The sequence below is a fragment of the Onychostruthus taczanowskii genome, unplaced genomic scaffold (genome assembly GCF_017590055.1).
Source record: "Onychostruthus taczanowskii isolate IOZ18803 unplaced genomic scaffold, ASM1759005v1 scaffold26, whole genome shotgun sequence".
Lineage (NCBI taxonomy): Eukaryota > Metazoa > Chordata > Aves > Passeriformes > Passeridae > Onychostruthus > Onychostruthus taczanowskii.
The window spans coordinates 6,799,488-6,815,061 of record NW_024499906.1 but is presented as its reverse complement, the minus strand read 5'-3'; the positions used below and the strand labels follow the sequence as shown (position 1 = coordinate 6,815,061).

Below are 15,574 nucleotides of genomic sequence, written 5' to 3'. Positions count from 1 at the left end.
CTGCATGAGCAAAAAGAGGTTATTTAGCTTTCAGACCTGGTGACATTTAAAGAAGGTGTTTTGTTGATCACCATTTCCACCTTCCTCGCAGACTTCAGGTGCAGCCCCCTCTGCTCTTTCCCCAGGGACCCCTACCACTCTCACAGGTACCCTTCCAAGTACATGGCCACGTAGTTGGAGAAGTAGGTGCTACACTGACAAGACTGATGCCTCACAAAAAACCTGTGTGTGCCACAATGCAGAAACAGAGATGGGTTTTCTCAAGTGCAACTACTCTCACACTGTAAACCTGATGGATTTAATTACAGCCGTGTCTCCTTTCTTTATACTGGAACACGAAAAACGCTTCTATTCAGTGAATTCAAAGTGCATTCTGCAGCTTGAAGGGCGTTTCCAAGCTTATCAGGGCAAATTTCAGCTTCAGTCCACAATTTGGTATTCAACACTCAAGTGAGAGAAATACAACATCATTTACCAGGCAATTACCAGTCCTCTAAGTAATAATCACAGAAGAACTTTAACCCCCCGGTCCAGCTTAATCGAACAGGAACGTTTATCAGGAGCTTGTTTCTAAAGCGATGTTATTCATGCTATCTTTTACAAATTTCATATTGCTTTTTAAAGCTTTTAAGCAGCATTTCAGGTGAACAGGTCACCTCCAATGCATTACTTTAACATGAAAGGAGATTTGCAATTTTTACATTAATTTAATGCTCAGTAAGTGATTAATGTTACTAGATGCAGCCACAGAACGAATTTCAGTAATTAAGCAAAACGTTAATTTTCATTCGAGACTTCCCTGTGATGGCTACAGAAACCCCATTTTATTAGTGCAAAAAGTAAGAAAGAAAGAAATGACGACTTAAAATTTCTCAGGGTCAAAAGGCCGCTGGAATTAGAATGAAGAGTAAGGCAGAAATTTGACTCAGTTCCCTCTCAAAATACCCAGGGCTAACTCCAAGGCTAAACTCTGTGAATTAAGTGGGGCTTTGCAGGATGCTTCCCTGCAGCAACACTTCCATCACAAGCATCTGCAGTGATTTTTCCCCATCTGAAAGCTCCTCTTATAGAAAAAACAGGCAGAATTTCTTATTTGTTACTCTTTATTTGGCTACAGTTAAACTACAGGACACACAGGTGCTTCCCAGTCTTTGTGTATTGGCTTTATCCCAACTACATGTTTAATTGGATTTTAGTTTCCATGAAAAGACTTTAAAAAACCCTAGATCCTTATATATGAGGAAGAACCACCCTGGGATTTGGGTGTATCCACTGATTAAAGAGGAAAAGCCCTGAGCAGCTTTACTCTAAACAGTGCTATTAGTAGTGCACTATTAAAAAAAAAAAAATCTCCTTTTGTCTTTGTTTTCTATATGCTTTATGTTTTTGTTCTTGGTAATAATTTCCTAATATATTTTCAGGTTTTAGTTATCTGTTCACATTAAATTTTAATGCAGTGTTTAGCACTTATCTATGTATATATCTCAATGCCTAGGTCCCTCGGGTGCTGGGGGTTTTTTTGCCTCAGGCTTTCTTTTTTTCTTTTGCTTGTTTTCACATTATTAAACCAGTCAATACAACACAATGTTAAGACATGTTCTTCTTCATAATGTCATAAAAGATGGCAGTGATTTTGTAAGGCAAAACAGAGCCAGTTTAGAACTGACAACTTTTGAATGGAAGTGCAAGGACTGGATCAGCACAAGCTATTTCTAACCCTTTTTCCCAAGGGAAAACTGCATGCCCAGAAAGTTGGCTTTTGTTTGCAACCTTGTTTTCAGAAGTTTCATGTGACAATTAGTTACCAGAATTCTGAAATAATTCAGACCTGCTAAAACAAAGTAGATGTCACAGTCTAAACTGAAATAATATTGATCATGGAAAACAACAAAATTAGGGATTGTGTCCTAATTTCACACAAGAGTTGTGTTATATAAATTATGTTCATACTGGGGCTTGTTTTCACAAAATTTATAAAGAAAAACATTAAAAACTGCAGTGTTAATAAAATTAATAATTTAAGAATATTGGCAGATCAGCTTTTAACTCCATACAGTGTGTGTATGTTTAATACAAGCCCTATTCCTATCCCACTCATCTTGAGCATTTAAGAGTCATCCAGCTTTGTGAGGATCTCCTTTTATCTAGTGATAAAGGAGTTCAAATCTCCCCAGAGAAGGAAAGCCAGGCTGCCACAGTCTGAATACACATCTTACACTTCACTGCTTTAAATGACACTGCAAATCCATTCTCCTCACAGCTTTGCAACAATCTACTCTTCCTCGCAAGTCTCTGGAAAGACCTGGCGAATCTTGTAAGAAAACAGACATTATTTCAGAATAATCAATACCATACTTTTCTGCCCCTCTGCTCCTAAAATTACTCTTCACCAAATGAATGCCAATTAACCAATTCTCTATGATTTAGAGCATCTCTTAGCAAAGGTCCACAGGACCTACCTCACTCTACAAGAGCATCATGAAAATACCCTTCCTAGCAATGCAGAAGGACTTATGTGAAAACACTTTTTAGCCACAAAGATGACAGACCTTCTGTTAACATAGTGGCTAAAACTATTGGTTATGTTCAAAAATATTACACAAACCAGTGATAATGCTTGGCAAATTGGGAACTTCTGACACAGCTACTGGCTTGTGGCTCTGCAACCAATCACCAGCTCAATACTGAAGGGACAAAACAAACCCTGGTCATTAGGACTGCTCCTGTTCGCCACGCCTGTGAGGGTAACCTTTTAAAAACCACTTTGAAAGGAATTTTGAAAGAGAGTCTACAAGCAGAACTATGCTTTTATGCAACTGTTTTCTTTACACTGCTCAGGATGACCCTGGGCAGATGGCTACTACAGGGTTTGCAGCTCTTGCCCCACTTCCTTCAGCAGTTTTTCTGCTCAACTCACACAAGTGCACATGCAGGTACACAAAACACTACAAAATACAGCAACCCTTGCTTTTTGCTGAACATTATCCAAGAAAATATAATTTTAGGCTCATTTGCCACACTTTTTTTCCCCAGAATCAATTGCTGTGAGCATCTTCCAGAGGGATCTGTGTACTGCACTAGCAGTGCTGCTGCAGAAACAATCTGTATCTGAAGTAATTAGCAAGTTTATCATCTAGCTCCCAGGGCAGCCAGGCTTCAGTATGACTAACTCTTAGAAAAATCTCAGGATTTCTGGGCAAGAGCCAAAGGTCTCAAGCACAACTGAATCAATACCAGTTTCCCACCACTATCTGCATAGGAAGTTGTGTACAATAAACCAAAACCCACCTGATGTGAACCACTGGACTGCTGGAAATGACAATATATCAAGAAAAAAAATCTTGAGGTTGAGAATTTTTCCAACAGCTTTAAGCTGTGAAAAAACTAAAGGATTTAATAATTTTCAGCACAGGAAGTAGAGGAGAGATGCTTTAAGGGACCATTATGTTAACTAACATCACACAGTACTAGAAATAACAGTTCTATAGTTATTACTATGCAGGAAAAATTCTTACACTGGAGAGCAAAATAGCACTCAAGCACTTACTTTCTTCAGAGGAACTTCTGGGTCACAAAATGCCTATCTTGGTAAAGACAACTTATTTACATAATTACTATTGTAACAACAAAATTGCCTCACATTTTCTATCAGTTTCATTTACACAGTCCCAGTCACCAGAAAAACAATTAACAGCAGTTCTGGGAAATATTTTCACAAGTACAAGTGGAAAGATGACAATGAAGTGCCTCTGAGACTTTCGGTTAAAGCCTGTGATTCAGTTTCAAGTTTAGTGCTCTTTCCAATTTCTCATTAGCTAGACACAGTTAGGTACAATGTACAATAAACAATCCTCTTAACAACCTAAAAGCAGTAAGTGTGCCAAGAATCTTTGTAGATAGTGGTTTTTGAAAGAACAGGAGAATATTTTTTAGCAATGTAACCAAGGAGTCCACCAATTACAGACTGAGCAAAAGAAGATGCATCAGATAACCTGCAGAGGATGTGACCAAGCTTCATACACAGAAAGAGCAATTCCCCAGAAAAGATAATACTAGCTAGGGGTTGTTACATGTCTTCAAACCATTAAGAGCAGACTACTTGTGATATTTAAAAGAAAAAAAGGACTGTAAATATCTTGCATTTTACTTCATATAATCTAGAAGGGAAAAATGGCACAAAATGAAGTCCCAAAAACAACGAGCCATGTTTTGTAAGAAAACACGCCAACATGAGCATGCAAACCATTTTATGTCACGGATTTATCAACCAATTCTGGAAAACATTTCCATATGACAAAGAAGAAAAACCTGAAGCTGTAACAAAACGATCCATGTCACAACATTTTGAGCAGAAACCCACCCTCTGAGAAGAGTTTTGATCTCAATTTAAGCCAATACTTGCATGACTATCAAGATGAGATATCTCAAGGTCATTGTCTATACGCTGGTATGAGCTCAAGGCAGACAAGACCTGGCAGCCACCCTGCTGTGCCTGGCTTTTGAAGCAGAAGCATATGCAGAGATTCTGAATGCTCAGTTGGCAGAATTTAAGAAGATATTTCCAATTAATCACTTCTGCCTTACAAACAGTTATTTAACAATCAGTTAAAATGCAGCATAATAAAGATAAGGAAGACTGCACTGGAAATCAAATTAACCAAAGAATCTTAAAAAAGGTCTTGGGCTATTATTTAGAGTTCATTAAAAAACAAAACAAAACATTCTTCCAAAACCGGGAAAAAAAATTTGACAGTGTGATACAAAATAGTATAAAAATCACGAGAAACACCCTGAACTTTTCAACAACTTGTCTTATCAGACCTGAAACAAAAAGCACTGGTACCTATATATTTTTTTATGTTACACCTGTTTCATACTCATTTTTTAGTATTGTATACATCTATTATTTTATCAATTACTAAGTGTTTTTCCACGCTGCTTTCTCTCAAAGTGTTGCAGCTGATTCTGAGGCAGATCACAGAATGAGCTGTGGTTGGAAGGGACCTTAAAAGGTCATCTTGGGGTCCAATCCCCTGCCATGGGCAGAGACACCTTCCACTAGACCAGGTTCCTCAGAGCCCCATCCAGCCTGACCTTGAACACTTGCAGGGATGGCATAATCACAGATTCTCTGAGCAACCTGTGCCAGTGTTTCCTACCCTTACAGTAAAGAATTTCCAACTAATATCAAACCTAAACCCAACCTCTTTCAGTTCAAAGCCATTTCCCTTGTCCTGTCACTACATCCCTTGTTAAAAGGGATAAAAGGTACTACAGAACTTTCTACTAAAAAAAACAGAAAGAAAAAGTACTGATCTCCTTACCACACCAGCTTCTTTCTGGTCTTTCCTTCACTTCCCACCACTAACCTCAAGGGTAATTTCACTGATCTACAGCATTAGGTGGCTTCCACAACTACAAACCTAAATTTGTATAACCATAGGAGAAACAATGCAAGAATTACTATGTCAGCAGAATTACTAGGTCACCATTAGCTTTGCATATAGATCTGAAGCAGAGAAATAATTGTAACTATTATTATCAAAGGTAAGAGTATCCTTTAGCATATGACAGCAGTCAGAAGTACCTTACTAAAATGTGGAATAGTTGGAATATTCTTATACATGGAATATACATCAAATTATTCTAGGATTCTTAAAAAGAAGACTAAATAAACCTTAAAACAATGCAATACACCAACTTTACTTTTTTTGTAATGTAGCTAAAGTGGCAAAGAAGGGCTAAACCATAAAAAGGTTCAAAACAATCTAAACAATTTATCTAAGGTTTAAGCAAGCGTGTGGATGTGGTAAATGCAGACCACACTTGGACCACATCAACATCTGCAAGAAGTTTGAGCTCACATTTTTGCAAACTAGGCCACTACTATTTTTCAGAAAATAATGTAAGACGTGATATTCAGTGCCTTTTCTCATGGCCACACAAGAATCTTTTATGAAGACTGATCAGTGATGGCCAGCTCAGGCTCTGGAAAAACACACTGGAAGGTGCAACATTTCCCCCTTGGATATTTAGAGCAAAATTATGTGGGATATTAGAGAACCAAAGAATGGTTAAGGTTGAAAGGGAACACAGTGGGGCATCTGGTCCAACCTCCCTGCTCCAGCAGGATGTTTAAAGCCCAGTGCATTTCTATTTGGATGCATCTAGGATGCATTCACAGGCATCTTGAAAAACAACATTTATCTTCTTCAAGGTTTAAAATCTACAGCTGGAAAAAGATAAAGATCATATTTGGTTGTTTTTTTCCAAAACACCAGAAACCAGATCCACCACCCCCCTTGACATTTGAGTAGCACCAATGCAGGAACCTCCCTCCCCACAGAAAACCTTTGTGCTACACATCTATGCAGTGAAGGACCCACACTCAGCATCCCACCTGCAGCCCCTTCGCCCACCCACTGCAGAACCAGAACTTGGGCTGGAGGCTTTCTGCAGGACCCATGAGGGCAACCAGTTACCTCGGAGAGGCTCTACAAAAGCCATGTTGAGAAATACACACCTAGCAGGGGGCTAAAAAGCCAAATCTTGCCAAGGTACAGGCATGTGGGTCTTAATTTTGGGGATAAAGATAACGAGGAAGCCAAGCCTCCTTTTAAAATTACATTTCAAAAGAAAGGATTTGAAAGACTGTCAAGACTTTTGATGCCTTTTTTTTTTTTTTTTTTTTTTTTGTGCTCAGATTCTCCTGAGCAGGGAGTGGATTTAAAATCAAGAAAATTTAATGGCCTCTGCTCTCTCCTTCCTCTGTACAATGCTTGCTCCTTTTAATTATATGACCTTGGCATACAATTAAAAACTGCACCACATACATAGAAAGAACTTATGAGCCTCTCCCTGAAGCAACAAATCAATGACATTAGGCAATACATGAAGAGTACACATCAATAAAGCAGTAAAACTGACTTAGGTGATAAGGTGCACTCAATTACTAAATGATCGAAATATGCTTCCCTGATCTCATTAAACTACAAATATCCTGCTAGAAAACACAAATGAAAAATGTGAAATCCTTCAATGTCTTTTTCTATCAAAGCTCTGCATTTTTATTGTGAAAAATTCTTGGTCATTTTTAAACAAAGCAAAACCCAAGTTCAATGTTTCTGAGGCAACCACTATGCTTTGCATCCTAATTTGAGATAACTCAAGTCTTGCAATCCTACTTTTTCTCCCTTAAATTTAAGGAAAGCTTAATCAGCTTCCTAAAACTTTTCTTTTACTTCAGTCAGCCTTTTTGGAAGAAATTTTACTGAAACATATTCCTGCAGAAACCCGACATTTTGCCAATGTTTTCCAACAAAAGCATTTCGAACTCTCTCTGCTAGTACTACCAATCTGGTTGTAGCACCTCTTTTAAAGCAGTGTTTTAAAAGGCATCATATACTCATTTTAAGTCTTGATCACTTCATGAACTGTCATTGTGCATGACTTAATCAAAGTATTTCAGCTCTGTTTTACTGCAGTTACAAACAACCACACTGAACTTGTTACTGTTTACTTCCTGTGGGATAAGCAGATGCAGGAAGGTTGTGATGACTGGGAAGATAATTCTCTCCTGACAAGGGATTTGAAAGTCCTGAGCTTATACAACCCGCCCCCCCCCAAATGTTCCCCTTTAGCTCTCAAGATCCAGAGTGTGTAAAGGTCTCACATTACGTAGACAATAATGCAATTTCAAGTTCTGTTGAATATTACAGCTTCTCACATTTGCTCTAGAAAAAACAAACCTGAACCAAGCTCAGCCATTTCTCCCAAACTTGCCTCTCACATAATTTCACATGAGATTAAGAAGTCATAACTCTCATAGCTCTAGGTTGCATTTCAATCAGGATAACCTGCCTGCCTCAGAAAGTATAAAGAATAAAAGGAAGACTTAAAAACACAAGCTGACCTTGAGATTTCACCACATTGCTTCTGGTAAAGAAACAGGTAATTTTCACACTGACTTAGGTATATACACTTAAGTTTATCTGGGCATCTATATACACACTCCTGATATTTCAGAGACAGATGGACAAAGAACACTTGGAAACAGTGCCAAATTTAAAGGAGTTACTTTGATTTGAATGCACTTTTACTGTGCTATCTTTACTTTCACTGTAAGGAAAATGCTTTTGGTCAGTGTGGGATCTGTTATGGGCAGCTCCACTGCTTTCACTACAAACATATTGGTGTCAAACTCATAGAGAAACCAAAACCCAAAGTGAGGCCACAAGCACAGCAGAACAGCAGCCAGAAGCCTTACATACACATGACTTATTAAGAAAAGCTCATACAAGGCACATCAACTAAGACATACATGATATGTAGACTTCTTTATTTTTTTATTGAGTATCCAATAGGTTCTTTATTTGTCATTCAGTGGGAATTTTCTATAGCTACTCTGAAGCATAGAAACCAATAGCTGAGCTACAGCAAAAAGAAAACAGGTTTTATAATTTACTTCCAAGGAAATAAGAGGCTGCAAATTCATGCATTTCTGAGGTTAGACCCACAAATGACAACCTCAACCTGAATCCATCTCAGGACTGACTATCTATTTTGTCCATTTTATAACTGTAGGTGATACGAGGTACCTGCAGCATATTTATTTGTCTGTGACTTTCTATCTCTTTAGACTGGTTGGCCTGAGACAATGAAAATAAAAACCAATATCAAGAGTGAATACAGTTGGTCCAAAGCATCCAACACCCTTAAGTCAGTAAAAAAACTTACAGCATCTTCAATGCACTCTGGATCAGATATTTGCCTAGAAAGCTGTCATCCTTTATCACCCCATCAATCGTATGTAAGAAAGCATGACTATGCATACCATGTCTGCATTACTGCTCATTTTTATCCTACTTTGTGGAAAAATCAATTAGGCATACATGGCTCTCTTTTAATACATTATAAACACCATCATTCCAAACAGTTTACATGAAAATAAATTACAGGGTAGTAGACCAAGAGCACAGATCTTACTCTTGAGTTTAGCTGAGGCTTTTAAACCTCACACCACCAAACACTAGGCTAATGTCTGGCCAAGAGTCAAAACAATACAGATTTGAAAGCCTCAAAGTTGAACATTGCCACAACACTTCCAGCACAGTTTCACCACTGCCTTAAATCAGTTTAAGCACGATGGTGCTTCGCCAAGTTACACATCCGCTCTTCGTGCCTCACCCTTTGCTTTAGCATTAGCACAGCTATGACTGCAAATTATGTATTTGTTAGGATTAGTTTTAAACCAAATAGCTGTCCTCATTTGCTGACTGCATATGTACACACAGCACAAAGGAAGAAGCAGAGAGGCTTAAATGGACAACAGTAGGATTACTTTGAGCAACAGCCCACATGTAAACTGTTTAAATCAACCATAAAAAAACTGTATCAGGACCCAAGGAGTTCAGGAAGGACAGAGAAAGTTAAGGGACAGAGAAAGAATTAGGACCTTTGTGATCCTTCCACAACAAGAGATACCTCATACCAACTAAACCACCACGGACAACAGCTGAAGAAGTCCAGCAAAACCCAGAGACTCGAGCAAGGGGTGTGCAGGACACTGTAGGCTGCACAACACTACTTGGAGCTTCCTCTACCACCTTCACTGGAGGAGCAAAATACTATTGCAAGGCTATCTCACCAGGAACTGCAGCACAAAGCTTCCGTTCTCAGTGTAGTGCCTTTTTCTGAGGCTAAATACATTATCAAAGAATCACAGAATGGTTTGGGTTGAAAAGGTCTTTAAAGATCATCTAGTTCCAAAACCCTAGGCAAAGGGACACCTTTGCCTAGACCAGGTGGCTTAAAGTCCCATCCCCCCATGGGCTTGAATACTTCCACAGATGGAGCACCTTTCTTTCAGAGAACCCACTCCCTTGCAGCAAAGGATAAGAATCCCTCATAACAAGAGCACTTGCTCAGGGCATGAGATGTGGGTTCCAGGCTCCTCTCTCCTGCCAGGGTCAAACTAATGTCTCCCAGAAAAACACCTTGCCACTTCCAGAAAGGTTATTAACAGAGATTCAGTGAAAATGGATCATTTATGTTTTGCATTTGAGAACATCACTCCATTTCTCCAAGACTGCAGCAGAAAAAATTTTAATTATCACATGGGAAGCATGACCTTTGTCCATCCTCCAAAGTTTTGACATTTCCTTTCTTATGTTCTAGGTATTAGCTGATTGCCACATTGAAAAAGCAACTGCTAAATGCGGTCAACAGTGCAGTAAAATGGTTCATAAAGTATCAAATTGGTTCCATAATACTTCAGGACACAGGGTGGAAGGAAAGAGTAGTTGTAAGGGAAAGTCAACTGAAGTATTTGTAATTGCTGTTTACCAGTACTAATGATATGCTAAATAATCATTTCAGTGATCTTATCATGCAGAATTTAAAGAGGTTATTTGCTGACTTACACATTTAGAAAGTAATAGTTCTTCACATTAATCAAGCCCAAGTTCTGCTTTTTGGCAGCAGTTTTCCCCTGACAAGCATTTTCATGTCAGTATTTATCTAAACTAATTAGCTTACCAGCTTGAATAATTCTTATGAAACTTTTCTTCTCCCTTTAACTTCTTATGTTCTGGTTTTGTGAAGGAAAACAAATTAATATCATGGGGCTTTGGTTTTTTTAAACAATATGAACTCACATAGATCTTACTGAATGACTATGGCAAACTGTTTCAATAACTTAATATTGTTATACTTTATAAAAAGCAGTATAGGAATGTGACTGTGGGCTTCCTGCTGTCAGCCTCTGACGAATAGACGTTACAATCCTCTGTATATAAAGTCAGAGGCCTCCATTTGGCCAAAACTGAAAGAGGCTGTAAACACTGGATGCAGTATTTGCAAGTAATTTGGCATGAAAATAATCATGTCCTCAAGAACCAGTGCAGTAACACCAGTAATCCTGACACAGAACCAGACTACCTTAATCCTGCCCAGAGAACATATGTTGGGCAAAACCTTACACTAAAGATACTAAAAAATAGTAAGCAATTGCTTTAGAACTACACAAATTATATATGTTCTTCTACAAGTTCTGTTACCCCGACCACTTCACCCCCTATGCTTGAAAAAGTTTCCAAAATAATATAAGAGGCTTCTTCTTTCCTATAATTCTAATGTTTGCTTACTATAGCAAGTGATTTTTAAAATTATTTTAGGTTTTCTTAAAACAGTCATGTTCTGCACTTGAAAAGTATTTTGAGTAAAAAAAATTAGCCATGGAACATCTGGCAAATTTCTGCCAACTCAAACTTTAAATTCTTAATCCTGGGACTTAGAAAGTATAAGAATGAGTAGAGCCAGAACTTGCCACAGTGCTTGGGAAAGGCATTTAACTTATTTCCTGCATCTACAGCAGACAGAAATTTCAAGTATTGATGTTATTTCAATCACGTTTGCAGAGTAACTGAAAAACCACTTTTTTAAGTTAGAGAAAAATGCAAATGAAAGTTTAGGAACTCAGGTATTTTGTTCTAGTTAAGGCATTTCTCTTCCTACCTGACATTTCAGAGATTCCTTTCATTCTAGTCCTATCCACTGAAAATCATACTGTTAAGATTGTTTATAGGTTTTTTTCCATTTTCCTTCCCTCTGAAGAATGTCAACATCCACTTTTCAAGCTTTTAATCTCTACGCTCCCTTCCTTCGCTGTCTAGTCCATCCCTTTTAAACCAAGCAATCCCTAGATAAAATCTCAAGAAGGTTGCATGTTATCTAACCTCTATTAGCCTACCATGAGATCAACTAGACTTACACCATCAACCCAAGAGTAGAGGGGGAAAAGAAAGTACTCTAGCAGCCTAAAAACTCATACAGAAGGAGAGAAATTGTTTCCTCTATCTACAAGCAGGAGAGGAGCAGTTGTGTCTCTTGTAAAGGAAACTGAAACAATTTTGAAGAGGGAGGAGGGACATTTCAAATGTGTGAGAAGAAAGAAGTCTGGAATTTTATTCTGAGCTTCCTTTTCCCTTTTTAAGTAATTACACAATCAACTTTTACTTGTAATTTGTGATTACATATGCGTTAAGCTAACAAGTTTCCTGACATGGAGGAGCCTTTAACTGCCCCTGCAACAGCTGGAAGGGATTAGGCTGGCTAGATAAAAATACTCTGTTCCTCCTAAGTTTTATAACGCTCATTTGAAGACTTGCTTGCCACCAACACAGAAAAGGGAAATTTTCAGTGCCATAACAGCTTCACTCTATCTGCATAGGTGGAGACCACCACTACATTTTAAGATGGCAGTGAGACATCCCTCAGAAGCAGTCAGAGTGACTTTGGGGTGGCTGAGCAGGCAGCCCCAAAAGACAGCTGAGAAGGTCAAAATACCCAGCCCTGCTTCCTCTATAACTATTTTTCCAGAGACTTATGGAGGTGAAACAAATTAAGTCTCTTAATGGATCCTTTTGCTTGGCTGGAATCTAATCTAAAAATACAAACTTTTAATGTCTATATTTTTGTCACATTCAGTAGCCACTGTAGTTATCTCAAGATGATATTTAACAGAGGGTTCTTCATCCAAGGGCTTCAAACGATAGCAGTCAAGACAGTCTCACATACCAGTGTGGAAGTGAATGAGCTCTTATGTGGAGGGAAGCTTGAGGACCAAGTCATAGAAAATTTTGCCAGGACTGGAACACAAAATCTGTAGCACAGCCAAAAAGATTTCCTGGCTCTCAGCCCTACTTCTCAACCATAACAAATTCCTTCCAGCACATACACATGTTCAAAGATAAACTGCAGTAAATAGACCCCAAAAAAGCTAAAATCCATTAAAATAACTAGATAAATAACAAGACTTATGTCAAAGAAAATGTTATCCTGCCAGGGCTTGTCTTCCCTGCACCAGACAGCACAAGTTCTTCTGCATAAGACTGCTTAAGCCAAGTGAGAACAAATGCCTGTACCATGACACAAGTGTGCCCCTAAAAGCAGTAACCGAGTAATGGTCTTACACAGACCATTTTGTGCACCTGACAACCCTTATTTAACAGTGCATACTCTGGCCTTGGAAACACTCTAAGAATTTATTACAATGCTATTGATGTTGAAATTGCTTTTTCCCACCTCTAAAAAACTTTGACTATTAGCATCAGCACAGACTGAATGCACACCATTTCAAATGCATTTCACCTTTGACCACAACTTTGGTTTAATTCCAGCTCTGAAGGTGAGGGTATCACCAGAGGAACATACAACACTGGTCAGCACAACTCCAAAAGCTTGGAAAGCCTTCCAAGCAAGTATTTGGTTTATAAAACAAGTATTTATTTGTTTTATTTCAGTGAAATATTTTTTGCCACTCGACTTGGACTTCTGAATTTAAGGGATCCTGCCCCCTGTGTCCTAAATGACAGCAAGTAATCAACTCCGTGGCATCTTGGGAGGAAGGTACAGTGTCCTACAGCCACTCTCCTAGGACACTTCTAAGGTTGTAAGCACTTTTCCTTCTGAACCCCTGTGGTGGAGCAGGCTTGCCACACAAATCCAAAATTGCTTAAATAGATATCTAAACTCAGAAAAGCAGAATTATGTGGTAACCGCCTGAAGCAGTGCAAAAAACTTGCTGGCTGCTGAAGTGAGAGATGATTTCAAACATCTCATCAGCTCCTGGCTTTAAGGAGCCCATTCTTACTCTGCCTTTGGTGCCTTTTCAAGAGCCACAGGAAGCCTGTTGATGGAAATGCAGGTTTTACTCATACAGCACTAGCAACAAATGACAGGTCCTAACTCATTCCCATCTCTGATGCAGAAAGGCAGACAGACTCACATATGCATTTCCCTGCAGCAATAGCATTGTTTCCTTTGGAGACAAAAAACCCCTCAGCGTACAAGGCCCGCCCTGCAGCTGCTTCCTCCTGCTTACCCCCTCCTTCCTATCCTACAGGAAAATAGCCTGTGGTGAAGGAGTATAAGCAAGGCCATTACCCTGTCAATTCTTCTTCCATAACTATTAAATTTCTTAAAATTTAAGGGGTTGGGGGCTACTAAAATCTTTTCTGAACCTGTCAGCACAAAGCCCAACATCTTAAAACATGATCCAACAAAAGGAGAGAGCAAAATGAGGCTTCCCCCTTGCTCACACTGGAGCCTGGCCAGAAGGGAAGCCAGTCCTGATTCCCAACTGTTCCCGGCACACTAACACAGGTTCTTCAGCTTGGACAAGCTCACAAATTAGAACACTGCTTGGCAATAATCAGCTACATCTAAATTAAGCAAGTGGATATACAATTTGCCTTTGCCATTCACACTTTTACACTAAAACGACTCAGCCTGCCTGCTCAGTGGTAACTCTCCTTGCTGAAACAAGAAGGGAAGGAAAAATCTATAAATTCAGGGATTTCACATTGTCATCTGCAGGTGGAGAAACCCTGCAGCTGAATGCTGTTTCTGGACATACACAAATATCATTAAGGTCATCAATTAGTGCAAAGTGCATGTACTGTACTGCACCAGAAGGATTTAGGGGCAACAGAGCCCTAATGACAACATAACCATACACATAAAGCCCTAAAACAGGCTCTAAGTACTATCCATGCTTGTAACAGGAGCAACAACAAGGAGGCACAGCAAGGCAGGAGCTCTGACAGATAGAGCAAAGGCTGAGGTTGCACCTTCACCACTGCTTTAAAGCACATTTACAGTGGTAAAATGGACCAAACATCCCACCCTGCTTCTGTGCACCCATACCTTTGTCAAAATGCCAAATCAAGTTCTAATCAGTGAGATACACACTCATTGCCATTAGATTCTCTCCCTAAACATGAATTATTGCTTGAGGCTTCGACCTGTGACACCAAATTTCTGTATGCAGGGATTTTCATTCCAGTAACTGAGCCTGCCCCACAGAGTCTTCATGTGCAAACGAAGTTGGAGCAGTAAAACTGAGCAGAGCTCCTGTGACCTGAAGCAGAACATTTGCAGGAAAGCCCTTCTTTTAACATGCAAGGTTGCCAGGAACAGAAACAAAATTTAGGGTGTGATGACTGCTTTTGTGAGAAAGGCCAGGAAAACCTTTACACTAAGGTATTTGTTAAGTTGGACATGAGAGACTCTGCCAAGCTCACATTTTCATTTCCGACGGACTTAGAAGTCCAGGATGCACTATGCTTTACATTTAAGCACGGATTTCAGTAGTCAAAAAGGTTTCTTGTGGTTATAGCTTATTGAAGTTAAACTCCTTGATTTCACCTCAAAATCAAGGTGAAAATGTTTCACAGAAGACTATAAAGAAAACTTGAAATAAAATAAGCAAGACCCACTTTTGCATGTTTCTGAATTTTGTCTGACATACTTTACGCTAAGAAACTGTGCCAAAATCCTGTGAAGCGCTATTATTTACTCCTTCACAGCAGACTAGAAAGGTTTTGCCCAGAGCCTTGCTTAGGTGCAACTGATTAAAATACAGTTCAAAAGAACCATGCCACCCAGCCAGATATGAAGAGCTTTGTTATTCTAAGACTTAGAAATAGACTGGGTTTGATGCCAGATGAGAGTCTATCCAAGTTGTTGTTTAATAAATGAGTCTGTCTAAATTGAGATTTATCTCATATCTGCC

At 39.0% G+C, this 15,574-nt stretch overlaps 1 protein-coding gene across 1 annotated transcript in view; it reads right to left on the bottom strand.

Moving 5' to 3' along the window:
* Positions 1-15,574, bottom strand: part of RB1 (RB transcriptional corepressor 1) — a 70,383-nt gene that overhangs the window by 9,444 nt on the left and 45,365 nt on the right. The gene's annotated exons all lie outside the window — the stretch shown is intronic.